Source organism: Molossus molossus, unplaced genomic scaffold (genome assembly GCF_014108415.1).
Source record: "Molossus molossus isolate mMolMol1 unplaced genomic scaffold, mMolMol1.p scaffold_m16_p_10, whole genome shotgun sequence".
Classification (NCBI taxonomy): Eukaryota; Metazoa; Chordata; class Mammalia; order Chiroptera; family Molossidae; genus Molossus; species Molossus molossus.
Window position 1 is genome coordinate 3,569,475 of NW_023425345.1, and position 18,028 is coordinate 3,587,502.

At 41.4% G+C, this 18,028-nt stretch overlaps 1 protein-coding gene across 2 annotated transcripts in view; it reads right to left on the reverse strand.

Moving 5' to 3' along the window:
- SGSM3 (small G protein signaling modulator 3) overlaps positions 1-18,028 on the reverse strand; it is a 50,438-nt gene that overhangs the window by 16,858 nt on the left and 15,552 nt on the right. The window lies entirely within an intron of this gene.

The window sequence follows — 18,028 nt, forward strand, 5'->3', positions numbered from 1 at the left end:
CCTGCGGTCCAGAGACACCGGGGTTCAGTTCCCGCTAAGGGCACATACCTCGGTTGCAATTTGTTCCCGACCCTGGTTGGGTCCTGCGGGTGGCAACCACTCGATGTGTCCCTTTCACGTCGATGTTTCTCTCTCTCTCTCTCTCTCTCTCTCTCTCCCCCCTTCCACGCTATCTGAACAAAATACTGAAAAATGTGTTTGGGTGAGGATAAAAAAAAAAGAAAATGACAGGATACTGAAAGCTATCGATAACAACAAACTGGGAAAGAAGTGTAAAGTCAGGGAAGTCCGAGAAAGTCTGGATTAAAATGATAATGTGGCTACTAGAAACACTTAAAAAAGTAAAATCAGACAATAAATGCTCAATAGGACATGAACATTTCATTGAAAATGAAGGAAAATATATGAGTACTTTTTTTTTTTATCTTCAGATAGAGCGAGATGGAGAGAGGGAGGAAGAGAGAGAGAGAAACATCGACGTGAAAGAGACACATGGAGCCCTGGCTGGTTTTGCTCAGTGGTTAGAGCGTCGGCCTGCGGTCCAGAGAGATCAGGGTTCAGTTCCCACTAAGGGCACGTACCTCATTGCAGTTTGTCCCTGGCCCTGGTTGGAGGGGTCGTGCGGGAGGCAGCCACTAGATGTGTCCCTTTCACGTCGGTGTTTCTCTCTCTCCCACTCTATCTGAACAAAAAATGGAAAAATGTCCTTGAGTGAGGATAAAAAAAAAAAAAAAAATCGAAAGAGATACATTGAGTGGCCGCTACCCACACAACCCCAACCGGGGCCGGGGACAAACTGCAACCAAGGCACGTGCCCCTAGTGGGAACCGTACCTGGGACTCTCTGGTCCACAGGCTGAAGCTCCAACTGCTGAGCCAAACTGGCCATGGCTATGAGTACTTTCTTGAAGGTAGAGCACAAAAATAATGGAATTCTTCCAGGTTTTCTCTTCCTCAGCATATCTCTAAAATATGTGTGGGCCCTGTCCTCTGCCCTTGCTCTTCTCCCTTGGAACTATTCCTGGGCAATCTCATGCCCTTCCAGAGCTTCCACAGCCATCTGGGAGACTCCTTCCTCCAGTGACATCTTTCTTACAAGCTGCAGACTCCCATTTCCAGCTGCTCCCTACTGCCAACCATTATCATTCTAATGCAAATGTGAAACCTGCATCTCCTGCTGTACTCTTTCAATGGCTTGACATTATCCCCAAAATAAGAGCCACATTCTCCAATATGAGGTTCTAATCTATATGACCTGGTTCTATTTTTTTTCTCACCATCCCCACACCTACCTTTATATAGCCATGGTGGCCTACTTATCAGTTGCCCAATGTCTCCATTATTTTGTCTCTAATGGTCTTCCTATCTGCCAGATAGTGTCCTATTTATACATAAGGCTCAACTCAAATGACACCTTGTCACTGAGAGAAGCTTTCTGTGGTAGCCAGCCTCCAAGATGGCTGAAATGATTCTACCTCCTGGCATTCACTCCCTTGTGTAGGCCCTCTCCACAATGAATCACAGCTAACTTCTGCGACCAATAGAATACAGCAGCAGTAACGTGTATAACTTCCAAAGAGAGGAATTGCAGCTTCTATCTTGGTTTCTTGTATCACCTGCTCTGGGGGGAGTAAGCACTATGTCATGTCACGAGAACACCCATGGAATACCATGGAGAGGCACCAACTTGCCAGCCACATGAGTGAGCCACCTTGGAAGTAGATACCCTAGTCCAGTGATTCTCAACCTTCCTAATGCCACGACCCTTTAATACAGTTAGTTACTCATGTTGTGGTGACCCTCAACCACAAAATTATTTTCATAGCTACTTCATAACTGTAATTTTGCTACTGTTATGTCTTAGGCGACCCCTGTGAAAGGGTCCTTCAACCCCCAAAGGGGTTGCAACCCACAGGTTGAGAACCGCTGCCCTAGTCCCAAACCTTCGGATGACTGCAGCCCCAGCCAATATCTGACTACAATGTCATGAGAGAGACCCTCCTCTTTCACAAGCCAGAATCTTCTGAGATGCTCCTGAATTCAATTTATAGAAATTGTAAGAGATCATAAATGATGATTATTGTTTTAAGCCACTAAGTTTTGGGGTGATCTATTACCCATTAACAGTCAACTAATATACCTTCATGACTCTTCTCTGCCTATAGTTGAGGTTCCTTGTGCTTCTATAAAAGCCCTGTGAATAAATGTATCACAGAATTTACCTCGTAACACTTTTATCCCCTTTCCTTTTCTGGTTAACTGATTCCATTAGATTCAACTGCATCTTGTTTTTCTCTGCATCCTTGGCCCTCAAAAGTCTCTCAATAAACTTTATTCATTTATTTTTTATTTATTTTTTTATCCTCACCTAAGGACATTTTTCTATTTTTTGTTCAGATAGAGTGAGAGGGAGAGAGAGAGAGAAACGTCGACGTGAAAGGGACACATTGAGTGGCTGCCACCCGCACGACCAACCAGGGACGGGGACAAACTGCAACCGAGGTACGCGCCCTTAGCGGGAACCGAACCCGGGTCTCTCTGGACTGCAGGCCGACGCTCTAACCGCTGAGCCAAACAGGCCAGGGCTTGTATTATTTTCTATGTGAACAACTGTAAACTGACTTTTGCCCCACACTGTATACACATACCCATATGAATGTATGTATGTTGGTATAGCTATTTGTATATACATATTATTAAAATGTATATACAAATATACATGTATATGTAAATATACATATTTTAAAAATTAAATACACATTTATTTATTTTAATATATTTTTATTGATTTTTTAGAGAGGAAGGGAGAGATAGAAACATTGATATGAGAAAGAAACATCGACTGGCTGCCTCCTGCATGCCCCCTACTGGGGATCAAGCCCACAACTCAGGCATGTGCCCTGATGGGGAATCAAACCAGGACCTCTCAGTCCATGGGACAATGCCCAATCCACTGAGCCACACCAGCTGGGCTAAATACACATTTTTATTATTTATTTAAAAAAATTTTTTCTTTATTAATTTTAGAGAAAAAGGGAGAGGGAGAGAGAGATAGAAACATCTATGAGAGAGAACATCAATTGGCTGCCTCCTGCACGCCCCCGACTGGGGATTTGGCCCACAACATGGGCATGCGCTCTGACCGGGAATTAAACCGGTGACCTCTTGGTGCATGGGTGGACACTCAACCACTGAACCACACCAGCTGGGCTAAATATACATTAAAAAAAAAAAAAAGTCAATGTCAGCAAAAACTAGTTTTGTGATAAAAAACTAGTTCACTCATGTTTTGGCTGTAAATTGGTACATTCCTTTAGGAATGGAATATCTATAAATATTTCTACATTCTTTATTAGGTAACTATTCTCCTGAAAACTTATCATAAGAAAATAATTCAATTAATGCAAAACAAATGTGCATGAAAAGGTTTACTGCAGCATTACCTACACAGCAACAATATAAAATTTAAATGTCAAACATTAAGAAAATTCATCAAATTTTCGTATACTGACACAATAAATATTATTCCCTCATTTCACATTCCAACTGTGAACTTCCTCATCTGGCCAAGATGGAGTGACAAGGACTGGATTTACTCTCCCAACTTGAACAACTGAAAAACTACAAAAATACATAAAACAGTGATTTTCAGACAGGATGACAAACAGCACAGGACAGTGAATCCTGAGAGACAGAAAACAATAATCTCCCTAGTTACCACCTAGAGAATCTGCAGGCTACAGTGCTGGGAGTTGGCCCAGGGGATGAAGTGAGAGCTAGAGGCCAAAGCAGCCTGGATGTGTAGAGCAGAGAATGAGAGACGAGAGACTGGCACAGACAGAGCTCAGAAATCTGCAGAGGGCACCCCTAAATCTTCATCTTAATAACTGGTCACATATGTGAGAAAACTACCCAAGGTTGGGGAAAAAACCACCTGAAAGGAACAAGAAGAATAACACCTGAAGCTCATCCCATTGAGTCGTCGTGATGTATTAACATTTTTATATATTTGTGGAATGCAATTTACTAAAATTTTGTTTAGAATTCCTGCAGCTATGTTCATGAAAGATATCTGATCTGTAATTTTCTTTCCTAGTAATACCTTTTTCTGGTTTTGGCATCAGGATAATATTGCTTTATAAAATGATTTGGGAAGTGGTCTCCTCTCTTTATTTTTCAAGAAGGGTTTATATAGAAATTGGTATTATTCCTTCCTTAAATGTTGAGTAAAATCACCAGTGGAACCATCTGTGCCTGAAGTTTTCTTTGTAGAATGGTTTCCAATTACAATTTCTTTAACAGAGATAAGGCTATCCTGATTATCTTTTTCTTCTTGAGTGAGCTTTGTTTTGATAGTTTGTGTGCTTTCAAGAAATTTGCCCATTATATAAGTTGTTGAATTTATTGATGGGAGTTAATCCAAAATAGGAGAAAGAAAACAAAGATAACAACAGAAATCAATGAAATAGAAAACAAAAAATAGAGAAAAATCAATGAAACCAAAATCTGCTCCTCTAAGATCAATAAAATCAACAAACCGCTGATCAAATTGAACAGGAAAAAAAACAAGAGGACACAGACTACAATGAATGATATGAAAGGATATATCACTGTTGATCGTACTGGCATTAAAAGGATAATATGGGAATATTATGAACAACTTTATGCCAATATATAAATACAAGATCTCTTATCCTTTGATACAACATGGAGGGACCTGGAGAATATTATGTTAAGCGAAATAAGCCAATCAGAGAAAGAAAAATGATCTCACTTATTTGTGGAATATAATGAACAAAATAAGCCGATGAACAAAATAGACCCAGAGACATAGAAAGGAGTATGGTTCAGACTGACAAACCTCAGAGAAAGGGGGCAGGGGAGAGGGATGAGATAAACCAAAGAACTTATTTGCACGTATGCATAACCAATGAACATAGAGAACAATGCTGGGATCGGGAGGAGGGTGTCTAGGGAAGAAAATGGAGAAACAAATGTAATAAAAATAAATTAATAAAAATTGCAAAAAAAAATATATATATATATATAATACTTAGAAAAATAATACCATCATGACCAAGTAAGATTTATCTTGAGAATGCAAGCTTTGTTCAATATTTAAAAACCGTATCACCAGACTAAAGAAGCAAAACCATACAATTAACTCAAAAGAACAAGCATTTGACAAAAGTCAATATCCATTCATGATAAAAACACAACAAACTAGAAATAGAGGAAACTTTCCTTAACATAATAAAGGCCTTAACATAATAAAGGGCAGATAGAGTGGGGGGTGGGGACACTGATGTGAGAGAGACACACTGACTGGTTGCCTTCCACAGGACCCCAACCTGGGCCGGGATTGAACCACAACTGAGGTATGTGCCCTTGACTGAAATCAAATCCGTGACTCTTGGGTCTGAGGGCTGACACTCTAACTGCTGAGCCAAACATGGCTTTTTCCATTGATTTTTAGACAGAGTGGAAGGGAGGGAGGGAGGAAGGGAGATGGGTAAAGGAACCAGAATACTCCAAACATTTGAAAAAGCAGAAAGTTGGAGAACTCACACTACCCAATTTCAGTGTTTACTATAAAGCTATAGTACAGCCCTGGCCGGTTTGGCTCAGTGGTTGGAGTATCGACCTGCGAACCAGAGAGTCCCAGGTTCGGTTCCCACTAGGGGCACGTACCCCCCCCCCCAAAAAAAAGCTATAGTACAGTGGCATAAGGACAGACACAGAAATCAATGGAACAGAACAGGTAATCCAAAAATAGACCCATGTATATGGTAAATTAATGTTTTGGGTTGAATTGTGTGCCCTCAAAAGATGTTGAAGTTCCAACCCGCAGTACCTCAGAATGTGAGCCTTATTTGGAAATTGGGTCTTTGGTGATTTAGCCAACTTAAGATGTCACCATTAAAATGAGCCCTAATCCAACCTGACTGGTATTCTTATAAAAAGAGGAAAAGTAGATACAAACATATATAGACAGAGGACAAAGTAAAGATACACAGGGAGGATACTATGTGAAGCAGAGACTGGAATTATGCTAACAAGTCAAGGAAAATCTGGGACTACCAGAAGCTGGAAGAGGTAAGTAAGGAAGGATCTTCACCTATAGGTTTCGAATCAGCATGGCCCTGCTGTCACTTAGATTCCAGATTTTTGGACTCCCAAACTGTGAGATAATATTACAGTTGTTCTAAGTCATCCAGCTTGTGGTACTTTGTTATGGCAGTGCTAGGTTATGACAGAATTAATTTTCAACAAAAATACAAAGGCAGCCCGGTTGGTGTGGCTCAGTGGATTGAGCATCATCTCATGAACTGAGAGATCCCGGTTCGATTCCCGGTCAGGGCACATGCCCAGGTTGTGGGCTCGGTCCCCGGTGGAGGGGCATATAGGAGGCAGCTGATCAATGTTTCTCTCTCTCCCTTCCTCTCTCTCTAAAAAATCAATAAAAAGGCATTTAAAAAAAAATACAGAGGCAGCCCTGGCCTGTTTGGCTCAGTGGTTGGAGCACTGGCCTGCAGACCAGAGAGTCCCGGGTTCAGTTCCCGCTAGGGGCAAATACCAAAAAACAAAAAACAAACGACAAAGGCAATTCAGTGGAAAAAGGATAGTCTTTTCAACAAATGGTCCTAGAAATATTGGACAGCAACTTGCAAAAAAAATCTTAATCTATACCTCACACTACATACAAAAATTAATTCAAAATGGGTGAAAGGTCTTGGCTGGGTGGCTCCACTGGTTGGAGCATCATCCTGTGCACCACAAGGTTGTGGGTTCAATTCATGGTCAGGGCACATACCTACGCTGCATGTTCAACCTCCGGTGGGGGCATGTGTGGGGGGGAGGCCAACTGATAGATGTTTCTCTCTTTCTCTTACTCTCACTCTAAAATCAATAAAAAAACATATCCTCAGGGGAGGATAAAATAACTAAGTAAAAATGGGTGATAAACCTAAATGGAAAACCTAACATTATAAAACTTCTAGAAAAAAAAAAAACAGGAAAAAATGTTTGTGACCTTAGTTCAGCAAATATTTCTTACATTGCCCTGGCTGGTTTGGCTCAGTGGTTAGAGCATCAGCCTATGGTCCTGAGAGACCCAGGTTCGGTTCCCGCTAAGGGCACGTACCTCGGTTGCAGTTTGTCCTTGGCCCTGGTTGGTCGTGCATGTGGCAGCCACTCGATGTGTCCCTTTCACGTTGATGTTTCTCTCTCTCTCTTCCTCTTTCTCCCTCCCACTCTATCTGAACAAAAAATGGAAAAATGTCCTCAGGTGAGGATAAAAATATATATATATATATATATATATATATATATATATATATATATTTCTTACATATTACACTAAAAATATGATCTATAAAACAAAAAAATTGATAAATTGGATTTTATCAAATAGAAGCCACGTATGGTAGAAATATATTCAAATCACATATTGGACAAAGAACATGTATCCAGAATGTAAGGGATTCTCAAAATTCAGTAAGCAGAAAACAAACAACCCAATTTAAAAAAAGCAAAAGAGCCCTGGCCGGTTTGGCTCAGCAGTTGGAGCGTCGGCCTGTGGTCCAGAGAAATCGGGTTTGGTTCCTGCTAAGGGCGCGTACCTCGGTTGCAGTTTGTCCCTGGCCCTGGTTGGGTCGTGCAGGTGGCAGCCACTTGATGTGTCCTTTTCACGTCGATGTTTCTCTCTATCTCTCTCCTCCTCTCTCTCCCTCCCACTCTATCTGAGCAAAAAATGGAAAAAATGTCCTCAGGTGAGGATAAAAATAAATAAATAAATAAATAAATAAATAAATAAATAAAATAAAAGCAAAGGATTTGAACAGAAACATTACCAAAAAAGATATACAGATGACAAGCATGCAGAAAGATATTTAACACCATTAGTCATTAAGGAAATGCAAATTAAAATCACAATATTACTGCCCTGGCTAGTTTAGCTCAGCGGTTAGAGCATCGGCCCAAGGACCAGAGAGTTCCGGGTTCGGTTCCCACTAAGGGCATGTACCTTGGTTGCGGTTTGTCCCCGGCCCCAGTTGGAGTCGTGCGGGTGGCAACCAATCAATGTGTCTCTCACATTGATGTTTCTCTCTCTCTTCCTCCCTCTTTCCCTCCTGCTTTATCTGAAGATAAATGCAAAAATGTCCTCGGGTGAGGATAAAAAAAAATCACAATATTACCAACACCAAAACCGAACAATATCAAGTGCTGGTGAGGATGCAGAGCAACTAGAACTCTTGCACACTGCTGGTGGGAATTCAAAATGGCACAGCAGTACTGGAAGAGGGTTTAGCAGTTTCTCATTAAGTTAAGTGCATACTTACCATACAACACAAGAATCCTACTCCTAGGTATATTTATCTAAGTGAAATAAATCTTTTGTTTATACAAACACATGTATGTAAATGTTTACAGCGGCTTTATCCGTGATTGCCTGAATCTGAAAACAACCCAAATGTCCTTTAACTTGTGAATGGATAAAGAACTGTGGTATATCTATATAATAGAATACTACTCAGCAAAAAATGAACTACTGACATACTCAACAACATTAATGAGCTTCAAATGCATTATACTCTGCATGATTCCATTTATATGACATTCTGGAAAAGGAAAAACTAGAAATCAGAAAATAAACCAGTAGTTTCTATTGGATGGGGGCAGTAGGAAGAATAAACTACATAGTGACATGGGGTAATTTTTTAGGGTGATATAACTGTTCTATGTCTTGACTGTGTTGATAATTACATGACTGTATGTATTTGTCAGAACTTGCAGAACTGTAAACTAAAAGGGGTGAATTTTATTATAGGTAAAGTACACTTAATAACATAGAAGAAGAAATAAGTATGCTTAGTGAAATAAGCCAGACCCAAGAGTATAAAAATAATTCTAATTATGGGAACTAAAGAAATACCAATTCACCCTGGCCGTTTGGCTCAGCAGTTAGAGCGTCAGCCTACGGTCCAGAGAGACCCGGGTTCGGTTCCCGCTAAGGGCATGTACCTCGGTTGCAGTTTGTCCCCAGCCCTGGTTGGGTTGTGCGGGTGGCAACCACTCTATGTGTCCCTTTCACATCAATGTTTGTTTGTTTTTTCTCTCTCTCTCTCCTTCCCACTCTATTTGAACAAAAAAATGGAAAAACAATGTCCTTGGGTGAGGATAAAAAAAAGAAATATCGATCCTATTTATGATCTAACATGGGAACACATGGTAGGTATTATAATATAACATGTATACCCAGAAATATGTATAAGATTCAGTCATTCACTCCTCAAATATTTCTCTAATACATATTATGTGCTTAGGACAATAATAAACAATCTAGAGGGGGGGGGAAATCAAACAGAAAATAAATAGATGGATAAAGAAATGACAATTCCAGAGTTTGGTAGGTACTCTGAATAAAAACAAAAAGCTAATGTGATATAGAATCCAAGGAAGAAATCTCTAAAGTGCTATAGAAGGATATGCAGCCAGTCCTGTAAAGATCTAGGGGTAGAGAGTCACGGGTAGAAGGAATGGTCAGTCCAAAGGCTCTGAGGTGGGGAACATCTTGGAGGAACACAAAGGAGCCCATGTAACTGAAACACAATGAACATGGGGTGCAATGGTAAGAAGAAATTGGAGAGGCAGAGGCAGCTAGATCATCAAAGTATTGTAGGCCAGAGTGAAGGATTCAGATTTTAACAACAATGGGAATCCACAAAAGGTTCCAGTCCTGACCAGTGTGGTTCCATTGGTTGGGCATCACCCCATGCACTGAAAGGTTGCTGGTTTGATTCCTTGTCAGGGCACATGCTGGGTTGCAGCTCGTCCCCCAGTAGGGGACGGGGTGTGCAGGAGACAGCTGATCAATATTTTGCTTCACATCAATGTTTCTCCCTCTCCTTTCCTCTTTCTTAAAAAAAAAAATTTTAAAAAGCGGGGGAGAAGGGTGTCCTAAACATAGCAGTGGTGTGAACTAACATGTTTTTATTTTATTTTATTTTATTTTATATTTTATTGATTTGTAGAGAGGAATGGATAGGGAAAGACAGAAATATTGATGAGAGAGAATATCAATTGGCCGACTCCTGCATGTCCCCCACTGGGGATCGGGCCCACAACCTGGGCATGTACCCTGACTGGGAATCAAATTGGTGACCTCCTTGTACATGCATGGGTCAATGCTCAACCACTGAGCCACACTGGCTGGGTGAACTAACATGTTTTTATTTATTTATTTTTAATCCTCACCAGAGGACATTTTTTTCACTTTTTGTTCAGATAGAGCGTGAGGGGGAAAGAGAGAGAGAGAGAAACATCGACGTGAAAAGTACACATCAAGTGGCTGCCACCCGCACAACCCAACCAGGGCCAGGGACAAATTACAACTGCGGTACATGCCTAAGGGAACCGAACCCGGGTCTCTCTGGACCACAGGCCAACACTCTAACCGCTGAGCCAAACCAGCCAGGGCTGAACTAACATGTTTTTAAAAAAATCACTTTGGTTGTGCTCTCAGAACTTGCTGGCCTGAGCACCGAAGGGGCATGGGTTCAATTCCCAGTCAAGGGCATGCACCTGGGTTGCAGGTTCAATCTCCGGCTCCTGTAGAGGCACATGCAGGAGGCAACCAATTGATGTGTCTCTCTCATAATGATGTTTCTCTAACCCCCGCCCCCTGTCATCTCCCTGCCTCCCTTTCACTCTAAAAAAAAAAAAATCAGTGAAAAAGAAAAAAAAAAATCCTGGGGTGAGGATTAACAAAATCACTTTGGTTGCTATGTGGCAAATGGCATACAGAGACAAGAGTGATGCAGAAAGACAAGTTTGAAAGTGCAAGGTCCAGGAAAGAGATGATGAGTGAGGTTAACATGGTGACAGCAGAGGTGGAGATGAAGAGATGTGAACGGATGCAAGATATAATAAGAGGCAGAACCAATGGCCTTGCTGCTGGGTTGGATGTGGGGAATGGAGAGGGGGAACAACCAAAAGTGAAGCCTAAGTTTCTGGTCTGAACTCTTGGATTTATGGTGATGCCATTGACTAGTTTGGGAAAGAGGGAAAAGGAAACAGGTTTAGCCTTGGCTGTTTTGTCTCAGCAGTTAGAGCACTGGCCCTCGGACTGAAGTGTCACAGTTTGATTCCTGGACCCGGATGGGGTTGTGTGGGAAGCAACCAATCGATGTATCTCTCTCACATCGATGTCCCGCCCCCCCCAACTCCCTCCCTTCCTTCTAGTCTGTCCAAAAGACAATGGGAAATATCCTCAGGTGAGGATTAACAAAAACAGAAAAGAAACAGGTTTAGTAAAAGAAGGAGTTCAGAGTTGTGGGATAATTTAAATGTCACTTAGAAATCCAAGTGGAGATGTTAAGACGGTAATTGGATACACAACTTTACATCTTCAGGGAGATGCAGAACTAGAGATACAAATTTGGAGTCTTTCAGTCATCTACCCAACCAAATATTTTTTGAGCAACTATGTGCCAGACACTGTTACATGTGCCAGGGATATAGCAGCAAAACAAGATAGACAAAATTCTTGCTGTTGCGAACTGCAGTTTCCTCATCTGTAAAATGGCAATGACAAACAAGAAAATGGAATAAATACCTATCACAGTTAAATAAATCAAGCAGAGAAATCTCACTCATATGTAGAATAAAAAAACACACAAATTCCGGTCAAGATGGCGGCATAGGTAAATTTGGTATCGCTTCCTCCCACAACCACATCAAAGTTACAACTAAACTACAGAACAACCATCATTCAGAACCACCTGAAATCCAGCTGAATGGAAGTCCTACAACTATGGAATTAAAGAAGAAGTTGCATCAAGACTGGTAGGAGGGCGGAGGTGGACGGGCTGGTCCCACACCCACGTGTGGCAGATAAAAATCAGGAGGCTACCTCGGCTGGGAAGATCCTCCCTGAGGACTGAGGGGTCCCCGTCCCATACCAGATGCCCTGCTCAGGGTTCCAGTGTCAGGAAGAGAAGTCCCCATAACTTCTGGCTGGAAAAACCAGCGGGAACTGAGGCTCAGGGAGGCTGAGGCGGCTAAAGCCCCAGGCAACTCCTCTTAAAGGGTCTGTGAATGGACTTATGGGACTCACTCCCTCTAAGCTTGGAGGGGAGGCAGCTTGAGGGGCGCCGGAGACATACAGGGAAGAACGGAGCTGTTTAACAATGGAGTGAGGGCTGGAGAGGGGGCTTTCTCCAAGACCAACGTGCTGTCAGAGGCCTTTGTTCCTTTGGAGAGCCCTTCCCTGGGATGGCAGACAGCCGCCATACCTGGGACTCCAGCAACCTGGCTCACACTGGTTGCCTCGCCCTGGTGATTCCCTGAGGCCCTGTCCCACCCAACTTTCAGGCCCACCCAAGCTGTTGCCAGTTGCTTCACCATAGGATTGGCCTGTCTTGGATCCTGCTTCAGGTTTTCCTAAATTCTTTCCAACAAGCAGCATCTGGTCTCAGCTAACCCCATACCTCTCGTTAAGTAATACATAGAAACAAACACAGGGAGGCAACCAAAATGAGGAGACAAAGAAACAGGTCCCAAATGAAAGAACAGAAAAAATCTCCAGGAAAAGAACTAAGCGAAATGGAGATAAGCAACCTAACAGATGCTGAGTTCAAAATACTGCTTATAAGGATGCTCAATGAACTTAGTGAGAACCTCAACGAACTTAGTGAGGGCCTCAAGAGCATAAAAAAGGGCCAGTCAGAAATAAAGAAGGCACTAACTGAAATAAAGAATAATTTACACAGATTCAATAGTAGAGGAGGTAAAGCCAAGAAGCAAACCATCAATTTGGAATATAAGGAAGCAGAAAACACCTAATCAGAACAGCAAAAAGAAAAAAGAATAAAAAATAATGAGGATAGTGTAAGGAGCCTCTGGGACAGCTTCAAGGGTGCCAACATTCGCATCTTGAGGTTGCCAGAAAGAGAAGAGAGAGAACAAGAAATCAAAAACCTATGTGAAAAAATAATGGCAGAAAACTTCCCTAACTTGGTGAAGGAAACAGACATACAAGTCCAGGAAGCACAGAGTCCCAAACAAGATGAACCCCAAGAGGCCTACACCAAGACACATCATCACAAAATGCAAAAGGTTCAAGACAAAGAGAATCTTAAAAGCAGCAAGAGAAAAGCAGTTCGTTACCTACAAGGGAATTCCCATAAGACTGTCAGCTGATTTCTCAAAAGAAACTTTGCAGGCCCGAAGGGAGTGGCAAGAAATATTCAGAGTGATGAAAAGCAAGAACCTACAACCAAGATTACTCTATCCTGCAAAGCTGTCATTTAGAATCGATGGCCATATAAAAAGTTTCCCAGACAAGAAAAAGTTAAAGGAGTTCATCACCACCAAACCGTTATTATATGAAATGTTGAAGGGTATTCTTGAAGAAAAAGATAAAATATATGAACAAACAAAATGACAATGAATACATATCTATCGACAATGGAATCTACAAACAAAATGAACAGGCAGAACAGAAACATTCTTGTAGATACAGAGAACATTTTGTTGGTTGCCAGATAAGAAGGGGTTGGGAGAATGGGTGAAAAAAGGTGAAGGGATTAAGAACAAGTTGGTTGCTAGACTGAAAACCTCAAAGAGAAGGGGGTTGGGGGGTGGGAAGAAATAAACCAAAGAACTTATATGCATAACCAATGGACACAGACAACAGTGTGGGAAAAGGCAGGAGGGGGGCGGGAGTGAGGAGGAGGGAAAAATGAGGAAAAATGGGGGGAAAATGAGGAACATCTGTAATACATTCAACAGTAAAGATAAAAAAACAAAACAAAAGCAAAACACACACACACACACACACACACGCCAAGCTCATAGATACAGAGAACAGATTAGGGGTTGATAAACGCAGGGGGTGGTATGGTGGTGGGGAAAAATGGGTAAAGGTACAAACTTCTAGTTATAAAATAAGTCATGGAGATGTAATGTACAGCATGGTGACTATAGCTAATAACAAAATATTGCATATTTGAAAGTTGCTAAGAAAGCTCTTAAAACTTCTCGCCATAAGAAAAAAGATTTTGCAACTATGTAAAGTAACGGATGTTAGTCTTTTGATGGTGATCATTTCACAATGTGTACAAATATTAAATCATTATGTTGTACACCTGAAACTAATATGTTATATGTCAATTATAGTTCAATTTTTTAAAAATTATGAGAGATAAAAATAGGTAAATACATAAGATAATTCCAAAGTAGTTATATATGCTATGAAGAAAATAACGCACAAGAATTTTCAGAGTGACATGTAAAGGCAGGGCTATTTTTAATAGATGGTCAGGGAAAGCCTCTCTGAGTAGATAACATTTCAGCTGACACCAGCTCTGACAAGGAGCCAGCTCTGCAAAGATCTAGAAGGGCAGCCCAAGCAAAGGAAATGGCTCCTGCAATGTGGGCCTTAAAAAACAGAAAGTTTATGACACTGGAGAAGTAAAAAGTGTCTGAGGTAGCCCTGGCTGGTTTGCTTAGCGGTTAGAGTGTCTGCCCACAGACCGAAGAGTCTCGGGTTTAATTCTGGTCAAGGGAACATACCTTGGTTTCGGTTCATCCCTGGCCCTGGTCGGAGTCATGCGGAAGGCAACCAGTTGATGTGTCCCTCTCACATTGATGTTTCTCCCTCTCTTCCTCTCTCCCCCTCCCTCCCACCCTATCTGAAGATAAATGGAAAAATATCCTAAGGTGAAGATTAAAAAAAAAGTGTCTGAGGCAGAGCAATGAGGGGGAAAGTAGCCGAACACATTGGAGAGGCAGGCAGGAGCTAGATGATATAGGGCTTTCTACCCATGGCAAAGACTCTGGCTTTTATTTTAATGGGAAGCCATTAGAGAACTTTGAGCAGGGGTATGACAACTGTCTCCGACTTAGGTTTTAAAACAAATCATATTAACTGTGGTGAAAAGTGAACTACAGAGGGGTTAAGAGTGGAAGCTATTACAGTTGTCCAGGTGAGAGATGCTATCTTAGACTAAAGTAGTTGAGACGGTGACAAGTAACTAGATTCTGGATATAATTTGGAGATGATGCAGAGGTAGATAATGGAAAGCAGGAATCAATGATGTCTCCTAGAGTTTTTGACTTGAGCTACTGTACATGTCTCATTAACTAAGATGAGGGACAACCTGGGGAAGAGCAGGTTACAGGGTTAGAAATCAGCAGAGCTCACCAAAGTCAGAACTAGAGATGTGGATTTGGGAATCATTAGGACTAGTATATGGCTGAGGAGAGAAGGCAGAGTAGGGGGCCTAGAACAAAACCTGGAACTTACAAATATTTAGAGGTTAGACAGAAAAAGAAACAGGAAATATAATTTGAGGAGTAGCCACTGAAGTAGAAGGAATGCTCATAATGTGTGGTGCTATAGAAACCAAGAGAAGAAAGTGTTTCCAGAGGAGGGGATGATCATCAGTGTCACATGCCACTTGGAGTCAAGTAGTATGAGGATACTGGTTTGGCAAGCTGGAGACTGTTGGAGATCTTGACAAGAGCTCTAATTTTCTTTTTAGTCCTCACTCGAGGACATTTTTCCATTTTTTGTTCAGATAGAGTGGGAGGGAGGGAGGGAAAGAGAGAGGGAGGGAGGGAGGGAGGGAGGGAGGGAGGGAGGGAGGGAGAGAGAGAAACATCGATGTGAAAGGGACACATCGCCTCCTGCACGACCCAACCAGGGAGGGCTGGGGACAAACTGCAACTGAGGTACGTGCCCCGAGGTACGTGCCCTTAGCGGGAACCGAACCCAGGTCTCTCTGGACCACAGGCTGACGCTCTAACTGCTGAGCCAAACCGGCCAGGGCAAGAGCTCTAATTTTTAATGGTGAGGATGACAGTCTAACGGGGCTGGGTTGAACAGGGAATAGAAGAGTGGAGTTATCAGTATCAAGATAGTACATGACTTCTTAACTCTTTAGAATATTATACATACATGTTGAAGGTAATATAAAAATGAAAATGGCTGGGTTAGGTGGTATTAGTATGAGTTTACTGGTCTTGATTTTTAATGTTTTCTTTTTCTAACCAAGTACAGAAGTATTGTGTTTAAAAGTAATTATATCACATAAAAACTTGTACACAGATGTTCACAGCAGCATTATTTATAATAGCCTAAAAATGAAAACAATCCAAATGTCTATTAAGGGAGGCATGGATTAAGAAAAATGTGTGTATTCATGTATTGGGCTATTATTTAGCCATAAAAAAGACTGAAGTACTCATACATGCTACAATATGGATAAATCTTGAAAACATGCTCAGTTAAAGAAGCCAGTGACATTTATTTGATTCTATTTATATGAAATGCCTGGATAGACAAATCCATAGAGACAGGAAGTAGATTAGTGGTTACCAGCGGCTAGAGGCAGGGTAAAATAGGGAATGACTGCTAATAGGTATAGAATTCCTTTTTGGGATGATAAAAATATTCTGGAATTTGTCAGTGGTAATGGTTGCACAACACAATGAATATACTGAAAACCTATTAATTGTATATTGTAAAAGGGTGACTTTGTGATCCATGAATTATATCTCAATTTTTTTTTTTCTTCTGTTTTTTTTTTATCCTCACACGAGGACATTTTTCCATTTTTTGTTCAGATAGAGTGGGAGGAAGAGGAAGAGAGAGAGAGAAACATCGACGTGAAAGAGACACATCGAGTGGCTGCCACCCGCACGATCAACCAGGGCCGGGGACAAACTGCAACCGAGGTACGTGCCCTTAGCGGGAACCGAACCCAGGCCTCTCTGGACCACAGGCCAACGCTCTAACTGCTGAGCCAAACTGGCCAGGGCATATCTCAATTTTTTAAGTTATAGTTTAAGTATAGTACAACACTGAGGAATAAGAATGTGTCCTCCCTGCCCTGGCCAGTTTTGCTCAGTGGTTAGAGCGTCGGCTCGCGAACAAGAGGCACAAGTTCGATTCTGGTCAAGGGCAGGTGCTTCAGTTGCAGTTCTTCCCCAGCCCTGGTCGGGGTCGTGCGGGAGGCAACCAGTTGATCTGTCACATCAGTGTTTCTCTCTCCCCCCTCCCTCCCACTCTATCTGAACATAAGTGGAAAAATGTCCTCGGGTGAGGATTAAAAAAATAATAAAATAATAATAATAATAAAATAATGTGTCCTCCCTGAGTTTTTTCTGAGGTCCACAAATGAAGTCCTGAACTTACAGCATCCATGTAGCCTCCCTGTCTTCCCTGCTTTTTCCCTATCAGGGCTAATACTTATCACCTTAAATATCCATCTCCTCAGGGGTTTTAATGTTTATACAAAACCAAGGGAAACAAAAGTGATAAATAAAAAAGTGTAAACTATTAGAAATAGCTTATGTATAACTGTGAAAATGATCCCTTTCTCTCTCATTTGTAAATAACACTTTACTTACACTGCTGAGCATGAATTTGACATCTTAGCAACCTGTGAAATCAGAAACTCCCTAAGCCGTTAAAAGGTAAAAATCTGTTCCTTTACCTTTTAAAAGACTGTGAAAAGTTTCCCAATAATCTAAGTAATCACTGAAAAAACAACTGACAACACTTTAAAATGTGGTTTTCAAGCCACTGTTTTTGTTTTCTTTTTAAAGGCTATAACAAAATCCCCAGGTGTGTGACTTCACCTGGGGTGGCTGTTGCTTTTTCTATTATACTGAAAGAAAATCCTGTCAAAAAGCAAAAGCCACTAAAAACAGTTTAAAGGAAAAGAGATGCTTACAAACCAAGAGAACAGATAAGTACAGCAATTTGTAAAATAGGCTCTAAGAAAAAAAAAAGCTATTTCTGAATCTACTTTTATAGAAATGCCTCCACGTGCCCTGGATTGGCTCTACAACCCAGGCAACTGGTCAACCAGTCACAACCTGAACTGGGGTCAGGTGGGACAATGGCTTGTTCTTTCCCACTGAGAATAAGATGCAAACACATATAATACATTTAAATTGTACCAGGATAAATGTATGATACAGGTCAAGAGAAAATCTGGATTACGAAGTTTATTATG